The following is a 19,005-nucleotide window of genomic DNA, read 5'->3' as shown; positions in this document are numbered from 1 at the left end:
CCTCCAGCTTGGAAGTTTGTGCCACATTTGCCTGAAATTAAATTTCCTCTGGAAATTAGAAACAAAACAACAACAAAAAAGGCAGCTATTACTCCAGGACCTGCCAAGCTGAGCCAGCTCCCCCTCCTCCCTGCGCCCCTCTGCAAATGCTGTTTATATTGCGATGTTATGCATGCTTTGCTTCTTGATTACAGTGGATCAGAGGAGCTGATTTGCTGGGTAGATTCTGATTGTCTGAGAACATAATGGAGTATTTATACTGAGCAATTAGTGCAAACTGCTCTGGGATCCTTCTGTCAAACATTTCAATAGCTGTGATTACTCATGGCTTTCGGAGGTTTAGGTTGAGCTGGCCACCAGCAGTGTCCAAGTTGCTTCTTTAAAAAGAATATTGAAGTCTTATAAGAGGTGTGGGGACTTTGGTAGGTTGTGGTGTTTGTTTTTTTAAAATTAAAAAATTCTTAATTATCTGAATGTTTCCCATCCTTCCTGGCATTAATACCCCAAAGGGTTAAACTACTACAGGACTGGTGGGTTCATTTCTTGCCCCAGCGATGGTCTCAGTGATGACTAGTGATGGCTGAGGATGTCCCCAGGGTGAGCAAGGGACTCTGGGGAAATATCTCAGGTTTTGTCCAGGAGAGGAAACACCTCTCTCAGGGAGACAAGTTGGCCCTGGCATGTGCTGGGGAAGATGCTTGGTCTGTTTATTTGCAGAAAGTGATGAACCCACAAACTTCAGCTGCACGCCTGGTAAGGACTTTGGCTTTCCCAGCTAGGGATGCTGCTGAGGTGCCACCAAGGGAAGCTGTGTATGCCACGATCTTTGAGAAGAACTAGTAGCCCCCAGGCAGTGCTGGGGCCATTCGTTTTGCAGTCATTGTGCTGAGAGGGGTCTTGTGTCCAGGGGTGGCATACAGACTGTGTTGCTGGTCTTCTGGTGTTCCTGGATTGTCCTGAGATGAAGTCACTCATCTGTTAAAGCTAAGCACCCTAACTTCAGGAAGGGTTTTGCAAAGCCAGGTTGAAGCTGCCACAGCTGGATAAGAGCTTCTCTGCTTGTACTCCTTGCCCGAGGAGCAAATTGCTGTTTTGTGCCAACCGTTGGATGGCCAGAGATGTACTGGGTCAACTGAGAAAGAAGTATGACAGGAGAGGACGATTTTTACTGAAGGGCATGAGAAATGAGAGAAATGTGTCATGCAAGCTGCATTTCCCTGGGAGAGGGAACCACAGGGCACTTGTCACATGAGGTGTATCCTGCATTGAGCTGTCCCTTCTGCTCCCACCCTGGGATTAAATTTGCAGCCTATGAGTGAAAAGTCACTACAGCTCTTGAGCATGTCTTGGTGGAGGTGGTTAAAAACATGTGGGCTCTAAGTGTGGGAGGCTGCAGAGCTGCAGCACTGGTGCTACTGTGAGGACAAGCAGCAGCCCTGTCAGGGCCCTTGCAGACACCGTAAGGTGGCACCCATGGCCCCAACTCTGCAGAGAACGTGCAGCCCGTCACCTCTGCAGAGTTGGCCCTTGGGCTGGGAGCCGCAGAGAGCTCCACTGCATGGACCAAGGGACATCTCGAGGTTAAACTGTTCTCACTGCCACATTTACCCTGGCCACGGCAGGGACACACAACCCTGGGCTATGGATCCCTTGTGCACGGACCCGAGGGCGGGTGCTTAAAGATGCTCCCAGCGCGCCGCGACGGTGACTCTGCGGCTGCTTCTGGCAGAGGCCTGGATGTCACTGGGGGTCGGTGTTCGGGCCAGCCCTGCAGGAGCTGCAGCTTTGGAGCGTGTCCCGTGCCGTGGCCGCGGCTCCGGTCCCCCGTGGGCGGCTGCACCCGGCGGGTCTCTCGCACGGTGGCGCCCGTGACGGCCCTTTGCGGGATCGGCGCCGGTGGTGCCACCCCCCGCGCAGGGAAAGCGGGGCTGGGGGCAGCCTCCGGCCGCAAAATGCGCGGGGTCGAGCCAGGGAGGTGTTGGAGAGTCCAGAGTTTTCGTCCTCTCCTTAGGGCTGGGTCTGTTTGTGGAAAAAGGGCATTTGCTGTCTCTCCGTTAAACACTGCTGGTGAATTAACAAATAGGATCTAACAGAGGGAGGGAGGCAGAATAAACTGGGAATTATTGCAGGAGGGCTGGAGAGCTGAGTTTTTCCCGTTTCTGTCACCACCTGCTTGGGCCACCTTCAGCAAGTCATCTAAACTTAGTTTATCAGTTAAAAGCTGTGAAGTCAGGGCTGTTTTTTTTTTTTTTTTAAAGCAAAGCAGCATAATTTTTGTAGAAAGTATGGATATTCGAGAGAGATACAAGCTCTTCATGTAAATTCAGGCTTTAAATCCATATTCAGATATGTAAAGAAATGTCTAGATTTTTTTGGAAAGCTGCAAGTGCTGAAAAGCAACAAGAATCATGGAGCTGGAGGACCACAGAGCTGAAGGGCAGTGGCTCCCTAAAATTTCCACCTCCTTTGCTCCATGCCCTGGTCTTCTAAGCAAGTTATTGGTACTCTGCTGTAAAGAATAGACTCCCTCAGGTGCAAAATAAAGGATCCTCATAATAGCCTCTGGTTAGACACTGCCTCACCACTAATGAGCTCACATTCATGCCCCATCCTGACAGTTTTGTGACTCCGCCGTGCCTGTCTCTCTCCAAGAACCCTGTCCTTGCTCACTCTCACACCTCCTGAACATGAACCTGATCCCACCACCCCAAAACCAAGCTTTTCCAATGGAAGCATCCTTAGTGAGCTTGCAGCTGTAGTCAGGGAAATGAGAGAGAAGCAAGTCACCTCTTCTCAGGGACACCTCTCCAGTAGTCACTTAGACATGCTGATGTCTTGTGGGCAACCCTGGAGAGAGCCCAGGCAGCCAGCTCAGCTGGGGTTGTCCGTGTTAGGTGACAGGTCCCTGCTGTCTGCACTGCTCCTGCAGGCAGCCTGAACTTGATCAGGGCTGATGCTGCCGCTAACAGCCAGTTCTCTGGAGCAGCACAGACCATCCTGCCTGACTCACCACACAGGGGCTGGCAAAGAGCTTTGGTGCACGGCATATTGGCAGGAGGGGAAGGTGGTGGTGGTGAACTGTGTCTTAGCCTCACCTTACAGTCCAGCCATGAAACACTAAAGGTCAGCACACCCTCTCTTATTCAGCCATGTCCAGAGAACCTAGGGCCTGTATCAACTCAAAAGAGATGAGCTATTCAGAGAGCAGATTTAACCTTTAGCTGATACACCAGTAAGTCCTGACAGCAGTGTGTCAAATATCACGTCTCTGTCTTCTGTGGCCAGCACCATATGTAGGAAGTTGCTTTTGGGGCTGGCAGCAGAGATGCACTGGAGCTGATGGGGGCTCTCTGGAGAGGACAGCAGCAAGCTGAGAGTGCAGAAGGAGACTGGAGCTACCAAGGGGAAGATTCCTGTGCAGCAGAGATGGGACTGCGCAAAGGGGCACGGAGAAGGATGGGGAAATGGGAAGAGCTGCTTGGTACTCAGAGTATTAGCTTAGCCCCTATCCCTGGCACCCCTGCAAACCCTGCGTGTGACCTGGTTGATTCCCTGGGATATGGAAATGCCACATCGCATGGGCTGGGGGAGTTCAGTCCCCGACTGTCCCCATGCCCATCACCCACTGCCTGAGCACTGGGAACAGGGCTGTGGTTGGGTGCAGGTGCTCAGCCCCAGGATGGCATCCTTCCCCCCCCCGCCCCCAGCTCCTCTGTATCTGGCTACCAGCCCCTGGCAAGGAGGACTGGTGGCAATGCTTGGGGGTGAAGGAACATTCTCAATTTGCTGAGACTGCTGTTATTTCACAAAAAAACCCCAACACCATGTTGCTGGTGCATGCCAGGTCCCTCCTAGCGATACTCTGGCTTGTCCAACCATAGCTGGCAGGAAATAGGGGGCTCAAAGAAATGGAGTACCTGTACTCAGCAGAGGATGTCCTCAGTGGCATCCACAGATGGAAGGGCAACAGCAGTAGCATCATGGTCATGCCTTCAGGCCAGCTAGCCAGACGGCACACATGCACCCTGGCCCACCTGCACATGTGTAGGTTGGAAGTCACACATCTTGCAGTGCCTTATCCCCAGCACCGCTAGGGGAACACAGGGAAGAACTGGAAGGATTGCTCAGAATCATAAAATATCTGAGGTAGGAAGACACCTCTGGTGGTCTCTGATCCACACTCCTGCTCAAAACAGGTCCAGCTTGTGAGGTTGGTCAGGGCCTTGTCCAGTAGGACTTTGAGTATCTCTAAGATTCCCTCAACCTTTCCCATTTTTGACCATCTTTATGGGAAATGTTTTTCTGCATATCTAATTACAATTTCCCGTGTTCCAGCTTGTGCCCATTACCTCTCATCCTTCCCCTGCACAACTACAAAAAGACTTGGGCTCTGTCTTCTCTGCACCCTCCCAGTTAGTAGTTAAAGACAGCAATAACATTCCTCCATTTCTCCTTCTCTTGTGAAGACTGATCAAACCTACTTGGATGAGCAGTGCCTGAGACACAGGTGGAGCAGGGAGTATTGCAAGGTGGGAGAATGAAGCATGCAGGCTAATGGGGATACTGCAGTGGAAGTAATAAGGATGAAGGACACAAACCTGCAGGTTACCACACATCAGTAGTACCATGGCTCAAAGATCAGCTGGAGGAGTCATCCCCCCCTTCCCCAGGGTCCCAGGTCCCCACAGTGCCATGGAGGGGTCAGGCTCTACCTCTGCTCTGTGCCCCATCCCCACCATTGGTGACCGCTGTGTCCTTGTCCCAGGCCCCATGCACACCTTTCAGCGACACCAGGCAGCCACTGCACAGCTCATTGCATGCAATGCTGATGCTCTGTCCTGGAAAGCCAGCAAAGACCTGGAGCACAAGACAGATGATGAGGTCACTGGGCTGTTGCTGTCACAGCACTATTTGGGGGAATAAAGAGCAGCAGAGTCTGGCTGCTCCCAGATAACACCAGGCATCTTAGGAGGCTGCCCAGACATTCCTCACAGTTTCCATTGAGGTGAATGGGATCAGGAGTTTTCAGGGCTGTTCTCACCTTGCAGAGACATTTTGAGCCATTGCCTGGAATTTAGCATCCCACTGGGAGTCTGTGGGGCGCACATCACCCATGCTGTCCTCTGAGCTACCCACGGGGATCAGGTGCCACACAGCCTCGTGATAGATACCCACAGGAGGCAGGGATGCTCTGACATGAAACTGGGCAGACACTTCCCTAGTCACACAATGTTGCATCCAGTGCAGGGAAAGAATGAGTGGAGGATTCCTCTTTCTTGATATTTGTATTTTTTTAATCACCCACAAAGCTCTGGGTAGGTGAGGCAGCAGTGTTTGAAGGCTGAATACAGAGCCACAGCTGAGGCCTGGAGCAAGACAAGCAGCAGTGCTGAAGGCACCTCCCCTCAGTCTGAAACCCTCCCTAACTCTCTTCCCCAGAGTCTGCTCCTCAACAATCCCCACCTTGGGAAAAACAAGGACTGCCCCCACCACAGCCCTCCTAAGATGGAAAGTACCCCAAGGGCAGCCTGAGGAGCCAGGACACCAGTAAAAGGACAGAACTGGTGGCTGACCCATAGGAGCCTGGGAAGGCTTCACAGCTGTGGGGAGGGGTCTCGTGGTTGAGGGGATGGCTGGGCTTGCAGAGGGCTGACATGAAGATAGGGATCTCTTGCAGGGATGACAGGGATGTCTGTGTGCCTTTGGGTATTAGGTGACAGTCACACACCCTGGGGAGACAGACGGAGCAGCCAAAAATGCAGAGAGCACAAAATCCCAATGCAAGGTGTAAACTAAATCCTTCCGGGGAGCATCCCTGCTCTCCTGCCCCAGGTAATTTTGCAGAGTCACCATCCTGTGGCTGATGCTTGCCCAGTGCTAGGGCCCATCCACAGCATCTTCTGCATGCCATGGTCACCACAGGAGCCCCAACATTGCACCAGGACCCATCCAAACACACCATAAAGGTGCAGCCTCACCCCAAAGAGCTGCCAGACCCTTCCACTTCTCAAGCCATGATAGAGCACAAGATTTCCAAAGCCACCCCCAGGTCCAGGTGGCCAGACTGATGCACAAAGGGCTAGCTCTCTGCTTGATCTTCTTCCCTGTTGGAAGACTAATGGGAAATGCTGCTCCTGCCCCTTATGTCTAGAAGTCCACAGTCTCACCCTCCGAAGTGCGTGGCATGCCTGGGAGAACAGCAGCCATAGCAGGAGCCAGGGGAAACATGTATGAGCTTGGAGTCCCAGTTGTGGGAGATAAGGCTGGTAAGAAGCATTAGATGAGCTGGGCTCTGACACACACTCTGCAGTGGGCTCATGGATTTATGTTCACCATTTAACAGCTTTGAGGCATTTTTTTATTTTTATTTTTTTCGCTCCTAAAAATATCAGGGACAATGAGAGTTTCTCACCTTCAGGGATTTGGTTTCCTCCAAAGGGGCCTTACAAAGACCATCCACGGAGCCTGCTGACTCTGTACAGGCATTCCACAAGGACATAGGTGTGTTCTGCATCCTTATTACATCCTTGCCATCAGGATTTCAGGGGAACTTTAAGGTCAGGACACCAGGGTTCAACTCCAATTACCCAGAACCCCAGTTACCACCTCAGGATCTCCTGTGGCTGATGGTGGCTTTTTGCTGGCATGTTGCAATGAAGATTCCACGGAGAAGCGTCTCCCAGCATTAATAAATGCCAACACTTTGGGATGCGCACGTAGGCTGGGCCAAACCAAGATCTGTCCAAGTCCCATGTATCAGGGAGAGCTGCTGGTAATAAGTCCAACACAGACTCTGGCTGATGTTTCCCTTCTGGAGAAGGCAGATGAAAGCTAATGAGAAGCAATGTAGTTGATGCAACTGTGCTCTACAGCTTGTAATGGGAGAATACCAAACTGAGACATGGTATCAGGCACAGCTTGGGAGTGGCTAGTGAGAGAAGCTGAAAAGCAACCTGGAAGAGCCACAGCTACTGAGCACATGCTTCCAAGTGGCCTTTGGTATCCCCTAGGCATCATGTAACTCTCATCCCAGCCAACAGCTGAAATTTCTCGGTGCCTTGGCCCGTGGCAGTGCTCAGAGCGCTGCCGGTTTAGCAGAGGACCTTCATCCCTGCATTACTGTCATGAGCCTGGTGCTGCAGATGCTGCATGGTTGGTGCCTGGGCTTGAGGCTCAGGGCAGAGCAGTGGGAACATGCTGAAACCCCCAGCAAGCTGACAAAGTACTGGTGAGGGAGCCAGTGTCCTGGGAGGATTAACAGTGCTCAGAGCAAAGCCAGAATTGCAGGACCTTTAATAGTGAGGTCAGTCCTAGAGCTGCCTGAAGAGCACATTTGGTGGGATAATTCTCCAAGCAATACCTCATTTTACTGGAAAGGAAAAGCTTACTGAAAGTGGATGGGTGTTTGTGGGACTGTGAATGGGAGAAATGTAGTAACAAGCTGAACAAGAGAGATTGTTTCAATGTTTTCACTTCATGGTGGCTTAAAAAAAAAGTTTCCATTTCCATATTTTCATCTGCTAGTGTTACGTTTACCCATAGGCGATTTAATATTCACACTGCAGGACTCCAAAACTATCAAAGCAAAGCACCTTTTTTTTTTTTTTTTTTTTTTTTTTTTTTTTTTTTTTTTTTTTTTTTTTTTTTTTGTTCTATACCAAATATTGACATGTTGGGTCTTTGTTCTGAGTTCAAAGCAAAGGAAATGTTTAAGTCTGAGTTTCCAGTGAGGTGAAACTTTCAGGTTCATGACAGCTCTTCCTATCTCCTCCTGGATCATCATCTCCCAGTCTCTTTCTCTGCCATGAGCTCTGCTCCCTTTTACCTCCTGATATCATGAACTAGAAATCCTTTGGGTCTGGCAGTGCTTTACTTGGCTGCTGCTATCCCTGTGTGAGTTCTGTTGGGATTCACAGGATGCTGTGCTTTCCAGAGAGTGGCTGGTCCATGAGCAAGGATTGCAGCTCCCAAATCTTTCCAGCTTTGACAAGTGACGCTGCAGCTGATGAGGTGTAGGTCTGTGGCTTTAGTACCACCGGTCATGGCTGAGACCTTCCCAAGATTTCAGTTCAAAAGGGAGGAGGCATTCTTTGCAGGGCTGTTGGGAAGTGGCAGCAGGGTGTCTGGGGCACTGGATGTGAGCAGATGTCCACTTCTTGGTGGGGCACTGTCTGAGTAGGGCTGCAGGAGCTGACTCAGGATTTGCCCCATCCCAAAGCCAACAACTGGTGCCCTGGTCTCTCTGCCGGAGAGGAAGCAGCCAGACCTTTACTGCACTTGCTTCCCAGCTGGCAGCGAGCGCTGAGTTCCCTGGCAGGAAGGGAGCAGGTGTATGGATGAGGAGCACAGCAGGGTGGTTAGAGCAAACGTGCTCAGGGATGGAGCTGCCCTCCGGGGTGGATAGCCACATGTGACTGCCAGCAAGCCTCCTCCCTCCTTCTCCACTCTGCAAACTTCAGCCAGGGTAGCTTGGTTGCGACTGGAGGCCAGTCCCTCCCACTCATGCTTTGAGGATGCCCCACTCCTGGTCCCGTCCGTCGGAGTGAGTGAGGCTGGGCGGCAGCAGGCATGTCGTGGCCGCACGCTCCCTTCCAGCTGGCACCGCCGTGCAGGGAGCCCGGCTGGGAGGGAGTGCTGCTCACCCGCCACATACTCTGGACTTCAGCCACAGCAGGCTGGTCCTGGCTCACATTCGATTCCACTTTGTCTCTCCACTATGCCTGAGAGCACTGGCCACAGCAGAGCCCAGGTTTCTGCAATGTTGAGCACTTCCACTGCAAACGCCTTCCTCCATCCTCCCCCCTCTCCTCCCTGCCCACCCCCGAGGCTAAGTAATATGCCACAGCCTCCCCTCTCTCCCTCCCTTTCTTGAAGAATAAGCTCATAAATCTGCCTAGGGCAATGAAAACACTGAGCTCATGGCCCTTAGATCTGTGCAGGAGGAGCTCTAGCTGGCGATTAAAGGCGTTTAGGGTTTTCTTTGAAAAGCTCTTTGATTCTGGCAGAGGCTCTGGTGCCAAAAGGCAGCAATGGAGCTGCAAATGCCTCTCCCCCTCTGCACCTGCCTGGGTCAGGGAGCAGCAGGAGGGTGGAGGAGGGAAAGGGAAGCGCAGCGCTTCCCAGCTCACTGTAGTGGGGGCTGAAGGACCCCCTTCACCCTCTCTCAGCAATGGAGCACCCCCTGCCAACAGCAGGGAAGTGGGTGCTACTGCCTTTGAGCCCCGACGTTTTAGCTGATGTGACAAAATGCCTCCATTGCTGTGGAACAATCCGCTTCCCCAGGTCCTTCTTTGGAGGAGTTGGGCTGGGTCTCAGGGAGCCCGTGGGACAGATGGACACTGCCTCTTGGCTGCTCTGAGACAGATCAGAAGGCACCTGACATGGGCCAGGGTCCTTGGGAACCCCGAAATGGCAACTTGAGCCACCTCCATGCACCACAGAGAAATAGCTCTGGGTGCAGAAAGGGGAGCTAAGGGCAGCCCAGTGATGAGCTCCCTGAGTGCCAGGAGAGGCTGTGGGGAGCCAGAGAGGAGCTGGGACCAGGACAGGGATCACCACAGCGGTGCTCTGAAAAGAGGTGGGAAGGGATAGGGGAGCACCGTCAGGGCTGGGAGGAGCCTGAGATCTTGGAGAAGGATTTGAGTTTGATAAGAGCTGAAGAGAGATCTGAAACAGCCTTCACAAAGAAGATCAGGACCAAGTGCAAGCATCTAATGGTGCAGCAGAGTCCAAACATAACCAGGCTCCAGCCTGAGGGGAGGCAGGAGCTGTGCCAGTGGTGGGGAGCAAGGGGAGGACACAGTGAAGCTCAGGTGGTGCCTCCAGTCTTGCAGGGATGCATCAAGGATCCAGGAAGGGGTAATTAAAAACCTTTCCCAGATCCACCAGCGCAGGCTTTGCTGACAGTGATGAAGTAGGGCAGCTCTCCAGTCTCCTCCCCTCCATGGGATAACAGAGGAGTTTCCTGAGGTATCAGCAGCTCTCTGTCTCCATTTACCTTGTTTTCAGTCCTTCCTGTACCTGTTTAAAACTCTTTGAAGGATTTAGAAATGAAAAGCATCGCTCATGGGAGTGGAGCAAGTCAGACACACCTGTAAGGGTAGGACCTGCTCAAGGGACCTGCTGTCTCTTCTTGTGAGCAGCCACAGGTCCCACTACAAAGAGACCCCGGGGAGACAAGATAGTTTCCAGCACTGAACATCCCCGTGGGGCACCAATTAGTAACATTCCCCTTCGTTCAGAGGGAAGGTGAAGCCCAAGCACCACCCGTCATCCCATCAGGGCTCTGCGTGCTGAAGTGGGAACCACAGGAGTGGAAGGGGAGCGGAAACGTGGTCTCCTCTGCCAAGTAAGAGGTGGGGAGAAGGGGGGTGCATGCATGGGAGTGGGAAGGGCTGATGGGAGGATGCCCCACACAAATATTGAAAGGTTTGGTAACGTGACACTGAGCGCTGCAGACCACCAACCCCTGGGACATTCCTCCTGCCCAGCACCACCTCCCAGCACCAGCCGTGTCTTGTATGTGCAACAGTGAGTTGAGCCAAGGCCAACTTGTGTGTGTAAGCACCAGAAATCTGAAGGACTTGCAGGATCGGAAGGCACAAGTCACCTTCCCAAGGAGATTATCTGGTAAGGGATGACTCTGGGTGTTACTGCATCTTGCAGCTTCAAGAGAATTCCTGATTCTGGACATTTCTTAACCTTAGTAAAGCAAATTTTCATCTTTGCATACATGAAACCAGCATGAAAAGAATTTGCACTTTTAGGCAGAAATTCATCTTCTATCTTTCCCAAAGAATATGAGAAGAAATTCCGGTTGCAGGGAACAATCTCTGCAGTTTTGCTTTACCCCTGTTTCTGCAGATGCACAGCTGGCAGTGCCCCGCTGGCTTCCCAGTACCTGGGAGCTGAGAGAGGCAACAGCTGTGTGAGCATTCCGCTGACTTCCCAGGCAGCACTCTGCGTCAGCCTGACTATGGCCATGAAAACAGTGCTGCTGCTGCTGCTCAGTCAGCCTCTCCCAGGGGAAGAATGAGGTGCAGAGTCATGTAGCTGCACTGGAAGGCTTGCTTCTCCCTGTACATAGGGGTATACATGGGAGTTGTCAGATATTGTCCCAAGCTGTTGTCTCAGATATTGTCCCAAGGCTTTGTCCCAAGACTAGGAGGTCACCTGCCTGAGCAGCATGTGCCCCAAGTACCAAAGGACAGTGACAAACCTTTAGGGTCAGATGTGTTTTATTTGCAGAGCCGAAGGTATCACAACCAGGACAGGACCTTGGTTATATATGTGCAGATAAGACTTTCATTGTTGCACTAATTTCCTGTGGCAATGGGTTCCACAGATTAATGAGGTTCCTGCTGCACAGAGAGGTTTTTACATGTGCTCTGGCAACAACATGCAGGGCTTTACTGAGCGCAGGGGCAGCCTTGCTGTATATGCTGTCTTTAACTTCTCTTCAGCTCAGGGCCAAAACAGCAGGTTCTTGTGCTGCAGGTTGTGTTTGCAGCTGCAGTCCTGCACAGGGAATTTCCTGTTGGTTAAGGTATTGTTGTGCTTTCATGTGGTGTAAGACAGCACAAGATTTATTAGTGACAAAAGCATGAATGCTGAAAGCCTTGATTTATTGAAGAAGGGGGAGAGGAAACGTGTTGCAGCCCATGCTGGTTAGTGTGGTGTGTCTGAGATGAGCTAGCACACGCTGTGAAAACTGCTCTGCTCCTCCATGAGCCAGAGCCGTGCTCTGGCTCAATCTGGTAGACCTACTCCTTTTCCAAGGGATGACTTTCCACTGACAGTCTTGCACATGATTTGAGGAAAGGGTTTCTCCTAAATGGAAGGACACAAAGACTCAAGACTTTTGGGAACAGAGAGGTACCTGCTGAGCTTTGGCTCACTTGTATGGTGGAGGTGGGTGATACAGATGACTGGAGTGCAGCACGAGAAACCTGGACTGTTTTCTAGCTCTGTCCCAGCCCTGTGGTTTACACCTAACAAGTCCTCTCCTTTTCTTGTGCCTCAGTCTCCCTATCTTTAAAGCACTACTAATAAACCCTTCACTAATGTGCTTTGAGATCAACTGATTAAAACAGTGCTACAGAAGAGTTGGAGACTCTCAGCACTTTTCAGCCACATGTCTGGACCTCTTGAGCTAAAATACCTTTTAAAGGTTTATTAAAAAATTCTTGAGCTTTACATTTGTTCAGCCACAACACAGCAATTCTGAACTCTCAGATTTGTAGACGGCTTTTCATGTCCACTGACCTTATCACTCCTTGCTTACGAATGCAGCCACAAGTCAGTGCAGCTACTGAAATACTCCTCTGGAGTCGCATCCAGCAGCTGTTTAAAAGCTCGTGGGCAGCTCTGGCGAAGTCCATAGAGGAAGTGAACCCAGCTGGTAAACTGCAGCTCGGCCAGAGCTCCTGTAAACCCCAGTTCTTTAATGTTTTCTATAGGAAGCTACCTCGCTTTTAGCATACTTCTTCCTGAACATATGGGGATAAATAGCAGCTATTTCAGTTCTTTGGCTAAAAAGGAGGGGAAAGTTTGGCTTGGGTTAAACAAATAGATTTTTTTTTTCAGGTTTCCCATACAATTAAAACTAAACCAAAACAAAACATCTTTGCTCTAGGTATCCCTGAAACATTTTGCTTTGACCCCCAAAAGAATACTTTGTTTCATTTTGAATTACTTGAAAATCTTTAAACCCTTTAAAAAAACAAGATCTTACAATGAAATATTCCACCATTTTCCCTCCCTTCTTTTTTCAGTGGAGCATAATTTTTCTGTGAATTTACTTTTGACCAGAATGCTGTGAGTTCTGCCTGACCTGGAGAGTCACCCAGATGAGCTTGTGCTGTCACTCATTTTTCCTTCCCATCTTTTCACCTCCCACTGTACAGACACGCGGGTCCCATGGGAGCATCATCCTTATCCCAGGACTGACTGCGCTGACTTTCCAGGGAGACTAGAGAGTGTCTGGGAGAGGGGACGAAAGAATCCACGAAGGTTCCTTTTGGCGTCAGGGAGCTCCTCTGGCTCTTCTTACTATCTCTGGCTACTGCCAAGGCACCTTCGAAACACCTTTGAAACGTCTCCATCATGTTGGGCATTGTGACTGGGCTGGAGGGGAAATCCACATTCCCTTTGAAGTCTGGATACTTGAGCAGTCTTAGAATTATAGGGCTGTAATATACAGGAATGTGTAGGGCTGTAATTGTGACTTAGATCCTTGGATGAAAGGTGCTATGTACATACAAAAGGTATTATTATTATTGCTATTATTATTACTATTATTATTACTATTATTATTATTATAGGGCTGCAATATGTGGATTAGAGATGAAAGTAGCACCAAAAGATCCTGAAATATGAGATGTGTCTTAAGGAAATTCCAGTTTGGAATTAGGTTTTGTCTACATGGGGGAAGCAGAGCCGACTGGCTCCCCTGCACTGACAGCTCTGGGGCTTTTATGGAAGAAGTGCTGTATGCAGGCATGATTCCCAAATCCAAGTTGCTCTGTCTCTCAGAAGGGTGTCTCCAGGAGGAGCTCTTCCAGAGCAGTTTTTGCAGGAAAAAAAAATTACATCAGACATTTTCACCATTCTTTCTGAGACACTCTCTGCCAGGCAGACTGTAGCCATCACAAAGTAAGTCCCTGGTACTTGAGCCATCCAGTGTGAGAAGTACAGGAATTGGTGACCCTTAGCAGGCTGAGGTGGAAACTGGAGCAAACTTCCAGAGTCACTGAGCAGCAGAGAGCTCCTGTGTGCGCTGATCCTCCTGCACTCAAGCAGAGATAGGGCCACATCCACCATCCTAAGCTCATCGTCCTCTCTCCAGCCATCAATCACCTCTCCCTGCAGAGCCTGGGAGCAGAGCACAAAGGAAGACAGGGATCAGCCTTGATCCTTCGTAGGGTCTGTGGGTCTGCACAGCCCTTGCCATCAGCCTCAAGCTGTTTCTCCTGCCCTGTTCTGCACTCACATCTCGTTAACAAGGGAGGACTTAAGTGAAGCCAGACACTGAAGTGGACTCCCCACGACAGCACCCACAGTGATTTTCTCCTGTGTCACAGGCTCTGTAAAGCATCAGGTTTCACCCTCACATGCAGCTCCAGCTGCCTCTCCTGGAGAAGGTGGGGGGAGGATTTAATATGCTCTGATTTCCATCAGCTTTGAAAGGCCAAGCAAAATCAGCTTGAGCTTTTTCACTGACTTCAAAGGTTTCGGGAAAAGGCCTTCGCTCTCCTGCTCACCTATGAGAGTGCGCAGGCAGGTCTGCACTCAGCTGGTCTTGCTGAAGAGCTGAGCCAGAGTCATGGGAGGCAGGTGAAAGTGGAAAGGACTGTTTTGCTTCAAGTAGACCCCTCCCTGAAGGAGGCTTTCTCCTGCCCTGAGTAGCAATGCCGGCTCTGTCTGGCACAGGCTAGATCTGATGAGGCACTGGGATCTAGCTGATGGTGTGGCTCCTGCTGGACCTGGTCCCTGGAGCAAGCCAGGGAGCAGATTGAACTGACTTCACTGATGCACCCAGAGATTCCTTTCAAGCATCCAGTCCTCCATTCTTCTGCAGTGCTCCATGAACCAGTAGGCAGCTTCATGCTTTAGCCTGGAAGAGCTTTCATTTCAGCTGTGGCTATGAGATGGGACGATGAGTAATTCTGTCTGCAAGTCTGGTGTACACACAGGCTCTTTCACAGTCTCCTTAAGCCTCTCTCTTGCTGTTTCTGTGGCAGCACTTCAGTTCTCAGCATGATGTGTGGCAGGGCTGCTTCTCCCGGACAGACTCTTCCCACAAGGGTATGGAACAACTGCCAGGGATGAATGGGGATGAAATAGCTGCATGCTGGTAGCCCTCTGGGCTGCCACCAGTTACAGCACTTCTGCAAAGGAGCTTCCTTCTCACCTGATGCTGTTTCTGGCAGGTACAAAAAGGGAGAATTCAAAACCCCTCAGAGGAAAGTTTGTAAAGCCTTAGTGTTGTAACTATGTCTGGTGGTCTTGGGAGGAGCTGGAGTGTCAGCGAGAGCCGCTTTGACTCTAGAATCTGCTTGATAACCTTAGAAAAAACTTATTTCTCAAGAGATGTCCAGCAGCTTATGCTAAGTGTTGCATTCACATCAAACCAGACCTCACCTGCAGAACAGATGCTGCTTGGAGAGCAGATCCTTGACACAGGGACTTGGGCACAGCCATGTAGCTGAGCACTGTCAAGCAAAATTCTGCACTAAGGAAAGGCCTGAACTACCAGAGGTGCCCCTGGAGCAAGAGATCATACCAGGCATCTGAATATCCAGACATAAAAAACATTTCCCTTCATAAGATGTGTGCCAAAAATCTTTGAAAGGGCTGTAAACCACAGACTAGTGTCTAGTGTGTCTAGCGAGTGGCCTGAGCCACTTGGCTGTGCCTCAGTCTGGCAAACAGGAGGAGCCCTGGGGACCGCTCTGTGCATCCCTGGGCAGGTCTCAATGCTGGGCTCTGGGACTCAGGTTTCCCGGTTTCTTTGGCTGTTGTGCTCCTTCATCCACTGCTCTTCCTGTCCGTTTGCCCCGTGGCCAAAGCTTTCTGACCAAGACATCCCACGCACTCTGGCTTCCTGGGAATTTTTATATTCTTCTGGTCAAACATTGCCCCTGCCTTGTTACTCCACGTGCCTTGTGAAATCAGGCATGCAGAAGCAGGAGCAGGGCCTCTACCTGAACCACATGTGCCACGGAGCACAGGCTGGCTCACACCGGGGGTGATGAGTCAGTCCATCCACAGCAGCTTGTCCGTTGCTAAACACCCACAAGTGAGGTCTGGCTCCTCCGCAGGAGGGTTCAGCTCCCTGGCCCTGCCCTGCTCCTTCCCAGTTGCACTGATAAGTGGAGCTTTTTCCCCAGCAGTCGGGAGCGATGGTGACTCACCACCACTTCAGTGTGAACCATGCAGCCAGGCGCTCCAGCAGCAATGTGGGCTGGAGACAGGAAGACTCTCGTTACCCACTTGACAGCAGAAGAAAGGCTCAGGGACCACCCACCAGAGAATGAGACAAGGCAAGAGTGGTCACGCTCTAATGTCTCGTGGCTTCCTGGTGACACCATCGAGTCTGCTGCAGTTAATGGAAACCCGCTAGTTATTCAGGGTAGCAGAGATCACTCTGAGATGAGCCAACTCTTGGCATCTCTGAAGCAGCCTGTCCCACCAGAGGAACTCTCAATCCCCTGCCAAGGCTATTGCTGGGCTTGGCTGGAGAGCACCTCAGGCCAAATCCCTGCAGGCATCTCACTGCCCTTCGAAGGTGGTGAGCATGGTGAGGAATGCAGCTGGTGTTCATCTCTTACCTTGGGCTGTGAGTTTCAGCCCAAGAAGCCAAGCTGCTACAAACAGCATAGAGAAGCTCTCCTCTGCTGTCATAAACGCTAGGAGACTCTGTCTATAAATCATGCACTGTCTTGGGAGGCAGGACTTGGATGTTTACTAGCCACAGAGACCCAGGCTTTTCTGGCAGGGTCAGGGTGCTGGCAGGATCAGCAGTTCCCTGGGAAAGGCTTCAGAAAGGAATGAATTGTAGCACTTGCTCCTGTGCTGGTACCACAAGGGAAGTCTGCACACATGGGCTGCATCAGTATAGGGAAAGACCAGCAGGATCCTGTCTGCCATGTGTCATCATAACCAAGACACATCCCTTGGGTTGGATCCTCAGTTTCTGTTGGCTGAGATTTCATGGCTGCTGACTTCAAACTTTATTCATGAAAAGGCCAGAAGTCCAAAAGGCATTTTTCAAAAGCTTTCAGCCATAATGTTTCATTTGGGAAGTTTTTGGTCTGAACACAGGTAATTTTCAGCCAAAAATGCCAGCAATTTTCAATTCTGATTAAAATGCTATTCTCCATTTGACAGTGTCAACTGTTGTTTTTTGCTCCTTGCTCATTACTTTTCCCTGCAAGAGGAAACAAATGTCTCCAGGCAGCGGTCCCCTGGGATCCAAACAGTTTATCCATATCTCTCACCCAACACAGTGCCTTCTCCAGGTAGCATTTCTTTTACCTCCAAAGAGATGCAAAATGCTGCCTCTGGCCCAGAGGTCTGGTTTGTGTGTGGACATGAACATTATTTACTGAGCTCACTGGCTGGTGGCTTGCTCCACAGTAAGATTCAGCTCAAAGAGGAAGGATAAACCACAACTCAGAACAGTGCTGGCTAGTAAAGCCATGGCTGGGAGAGGGTAACAAATTAGGTGGGAAGCACAAGTGTTTCAGGGGAGTAATAGAGCCCACATTTATCTGTGAGACTGTAGGAGCAGGAAATGTTGCCTGATGGAGCAGATGGGGAGCAGAGATTCTCCCTCTGACTGTATCCTGGGCTCTTTCTTTGCAGGCAGCCCAGGATTAGGGATTTAAGAGCAGGCTGATGAGGTTGTTTATCCCAGAAGGAAGGCAGACCAGGTTGTCTGAGTGGCTCCTCAGGGGTCATTGTGCTACGGTCCAAGAAAAAGAAGAGATGGCACAGTCTGGGGCTTCTCAGAAGAGGTGATCAGAAAAGAGTATAATGCAGTTCTCTGGCTGCAGTGTTGCCATCTGGGGAAAAGTGCAAGAGACTGGATGAGTTGCAATAAATATAAAGACTGACTGTTCATTGCCCCATTGCTTCCCTGCATGACAGCTTATGGGGATGGATCCTGACCAGCAGCTCAGTGCCCACCCAGCTGCTTGCTCGCTCCCTCCAGTGGGATGGGGGAGAGAATCAGAGGGGCAAAAGTGAGCAACCTCATGGGTCAAGATAAAGACAGTTTAATAGGTAAAGCAAAGTTAAGAATGCAAGCAAAGCAGAACAAGGAAATCACTCACTACTTCCCATCAGCAGACAGGTGCTGAGCCACTTTCAGGAAAGCAAGGCTGCATCACCTGTAATGGTCACTTGGGAGAACAAATGTCATCACCACAAATGCCCCATCTTCTCTCTCATTTCCCCGTAGCTTTTATTGTTGGGCATGACATCATATGGAATGGGATATCCTTTCAATCAGTTCAGAGCAGCTGTCCTGGCTGTGTTCCCTCCCAACTTCTTGCATGCCGCCAGCCTAGTCCTAAGGCAGGGTAGAGAGGGAAAAAGATGCTGTGCAAGCACTCCTCAGCAATAGCCAGAACACTGGTGTGTTATCAACACAGTCACAGGTCCAAAACACAGCACCCTGTGTGCTCCATGAAGAAAATTAACCCAGACAGAACCAGTTCACAGCTCCATTAATTTGCCTGACTCCAGCATTCACCTGCTTGTACTTCCTTCTGGCAGGTTTTTGCAGGCTGGTGTGGAGGTCAAGGCTCTGCTTCCAGATACTGTTATGATTTCATGTGATTTCATGGCCAAAGCCAGATTTAAATCGTCCTTTATTTAACCCCATTCTCGGTCTTGATCTTCTAGGCTATAGTGTAGATAATTGCTACTGTTGTGGGCAGGAGCCTCCTAAATCTTGATAAATCAATCCGATACTGATAAATCTAGCCAATTTATTCACTTCATATCCAGTTATTTCTGTAATGTTGTTCATCAGTTATGTGACCTACTCCCTGACTATGTTACAACTTTTCAGAGGCAGGAAGGCAGTATTTATATCCTGTAGCTCCAGTCCCACAGTCTTTCCTACAGTCCTACACGACTGGTTACAGCACAGACCATCTAGGGCAGCGCCTACCCGTACTATGATTTTTCTGAAGGTCCAGATAATAATTAATGGCTAGTTATCACATTCTTTTGCCTGGCAGATGTGAAGGTATGGTTGGGAAGTTTTGTGTCTGAGGACAGAGTTGGTGACATAAGAAGGTTTCAAAGGTGCCTAGGGTGGTCCTAGCTGCTCCTGTCCTTAGCTACAGTTTGAACTTTCATCAGACTCACCAGGTTCATGATTAGACCTAGAAGGGCTTTTTGTTATGCTATGACTTCAACTTATCTTGGCGGGGGGGTAGTGATCTGTCCTGGCTGCAGGACTGCAATTCCTCTTAGCACCTGAGGGAGTCC

General features: G+C 50.4%; 1 protein-coding gene across 1 annotated transcript in view; it reads left to right on the top strand.

Annotated features, from left to right (window-relative positions):
* The window catches only part of LGR6 (leucine rich repeat containing G protein-coupled receptor 6), a 147,508-nt gene that overhangs the window by 430 nt on the left and 128,073 nt on the right, over positions 1 to 19,005 (top strand). The gene's annotated exons all lie outside the window — the stretch shown is intronic.

This window comes from Athene cunicularia (assembly GCF_003259725.1).
Source record: "Athene cunicularia isolate RWA chromosome 26 unlocalized genomic scaffold, athCun1 chr26_part2, whole genome shotgun sequence".
Lineage (NCBI taxonomy): Eukaryota > Metazoa > Chordata > Aves > Strigiformes > Strigidae > Athene > Athene cunicularia.
The sequence above is the reverse complement of the archived record's forward strand: the minus strand, read 5'-3'. Positions and strand labels throughout refer to the sequence as shown.